This window comes from Microtus ochrogaster, chromosome 15 (genome assembly GCF_000317375.1).
Source record: "Microtus ochrogaster isolate Prairie Vole_2 chromosome 15, MicOch1.0, whole genome shotgun sequence".
In the NCBI taxonomy this organism is placed as follows: Eukaryota; Metazoa; Chordata; class Mammalia; order Rodentia; family Cricetidae; genus Microtus; species Microtus ochrogaster.
Window position 1 is genome coordinate 2003424 of NC_022017.1, and position 2937 is coordinate 2006360.

Consider the following 2937-nt stretch of genomic DNA (forward strand, 5'->3'; position numbering starts at 1 on the left):
ACTAGCTCTGTAGACCAGACTGGTCTCGAACTCACAGAGATCCGCCTGCCTCTGCCTCCCAAGTGCTGGGATTAAAGGCGTGCGCCATCATCGCCCGGCCCAGAGTTTTGCTTTTGTCTTTCCAGGAAAATAAAAACATCCAACTGAGGGATCTTAAGACCTTTGGAGAAACAAAACATTGGAAAAGGAAGGGAAAACCATCTGGAATTTCCAAGAAAAGAATTCATCTGGCCTAATGGTATAAAATTCTTCCTACAGGGTGAATTCCACAAACCTTTAGAAATGTCTGTTTTTTGTTGGTCCCTACAGACATGGTAAGCACTTTGTCTTTATATAGTTCCAAAGCAACTAAAAACTAAAGCTGGCTTTGGATTTGGAGTGTGGCTCTCTCCTTCTCTAAACCCAAGCATGTTGTTAAAAGAAAATTCAAAGTCTCTGTCTCATATCCTATCAAATGATACGAGACACCTGGTATGGGACAGAAGAAAACCCAAATGCTGGGACTATTATTGTCTCAAATCTCATACCCCTCAAATTTATTTTGACTCTTTAGAACTTTTCTTAAGGTATAAGTACTATCTCAAAATTTAAACTTTCTGTTTTGATATTAATGTTATTATAAAGTACTAATTCTATACTTAGGTTTTGTGGAGCTTTCTGTGTGTGATTTCAGCCTTGAGTTTAAACAGACGTTTAGAAATTAAGCCTGAATATCCCATAATGTCCGGATAGCCTGGCGCCAGAGGGAGAGCAACAACCTCCACTAGTCATGAAACCTGGCTGGGTTATACCTGGCCTGGCTCTGGAGTTTTCACACAGTCCCTAGGCCTTCCTTTGTGTTGCAAATACTTTTTGTTGTCCTCTGTGAATCTTGACTGAGTTTCCCATGAACACAAATCCTATGCAAAACTTCTTTCATGGGAAACCTGGAAAACCCGTGGTACCTCATGAATGAGGTATTTGCACTTGGCACTATTGTCAGAAGCTTCAGTCAGTTTGTTCTGAGATATGGAAATCGACCTAAAGTGTAAACACAGGAAAAAATAAAGATGCTGGGAGGCAAAGGCCAGGCCCTTCAGTTCAGAGACTGAGCACCCTGCAGCCGCAGAGGCTAAGACTCAGTGTGTCTCTGAGTTTTCATTTCTCGGACCCGCGTGAATCCACACACCTGTGCCTAAATATTCGTGACATTAATAGATCATGGTCCTTTAACCTCCCTAAGATCTACAGCATATGACATTTAATATGTTAAAGTTTTCTACAGTGAATGATAAACATTCCTAACAACAATCTCTGAAGTCTCCAAAGGATAATGGAACCCCACAACAACGGTTCTACCTGTATAGTAATAATGCCACAAAGCCAAAAAACATCACCCAAAGATAGGCTTTGGGCTACAAACTGCCCAAGACAATTCCAAGGTGGCTAGCTAAGATGTTCCACCCTCATGTACCACTCCAGTCAGGACTGGATAAGCTCACACTGGAGACTGTCCATAGTGATACAGCTGGATCTCCTGAGACTTTACCCTTGTTTTTTTTTGTTGTTGTTGTTGTTTTTCAGGGTTTCCCTAATGATGCCTTCACTCACCCACCCCCAGAGAGCAGGAAGTAACTAAGAACAGGACACCCACTCTCCCAAGTGGTGGGATGGGTGGTTTTTGATCTTTTTCAGGGTTATGGTGAAAGACCCTCGTTTTCAAGGGTGGTGGGAGAAATCCCCCAGTCTCAATAATTTAGGCCAACAGATGCAATCATCAAGAGGTGTCTTTATTGATTACACAGGCGCCTGAGGGTGCAACAGCAGCTTATGCCAACTGCCCACCCCGGGCAAATTCAAACAGCCATATTTATAGGGGAAAATGATTACATAAGAGGGTAGTATAGCACAAGCATTTCATTGGATCTCAAATTGGTGGGCTTAGCTCATCCTGGGAATGGCCCCTTGTCTATTCGCGAATTTCCCCGAAAAACCATAAAGACAGATAAAACACCCTGCAGTGAGTTGACAATTTAGATAGAATATCTTGGGGGATGGAGTATTCCTTCTCCTTAGTCCCGAAAACCCACAAAGCTAGATAGAGCACTCTACAGCAAGTTGACAATTTAGATAGAATGCCTTGGGGGGTGGTGTATTCTCTCTCCTTAGCTAGTCAGTGAGTCTGCAACCCATAGATATCCAGTTTTAGCATCGGCTGAGCCTGGGGGCCCAGCTAAATTTTCAGCAGAGTTTAACATAGTACGTGGGCACGGGGGTCTTTCAAGTATGGGGGGTCTTTCAATGGATATTTGTCATTGGAATTACTTGGTGCGAGTAAGAAGGAAGCAGGAAACACGCAACAAACCTGCTTAGGAGTTTATTAGAGGAGACAGGTACAGTCCTGGGGAAGTCGGTGTGCAGAAAGAGAGGAGTGAAGATGGCATGTCCACCTCAGAGGGATGACGTCGCTCAGGCATGCAGCGCAAGTGCTTACACAGCTGTGTCATACGGAGATGACGCAACCATGCCGCACGTGGGTCACACATGGCCTTTTAAGGTCCTCAGGACAAGAGAGTAGATTCAGGGATTTCATTCTGAAGAGAAAAAGGGGAGATAGATATAATAATGATTTCAGCCACACAAGGCTGCTACTTCCGGGTTCTGGAGCCATGCAGGTGAAGAGGGGCCCTCGGGCAGGGGTGCCTGAATGTTAAAGGGCCCCGTGTAGCATCATGTGCATATGATGCAGTCACACCAACCCCGTGTGCACATGCTAGGCAGCTTTTAAAAGCTGGAAGCGCCATCTCTCTCTGCACACCGATCCCCAGGCCTGTACACACTCCCTCTAATAAACTCCTTTTTTTTTTACAGTTACAATATTTATATCTACCTTATCTTTTATCATAACAATGGAAAACTATAACTAACCATTCTTCAAGTTTATCAAAGACTCCAGAA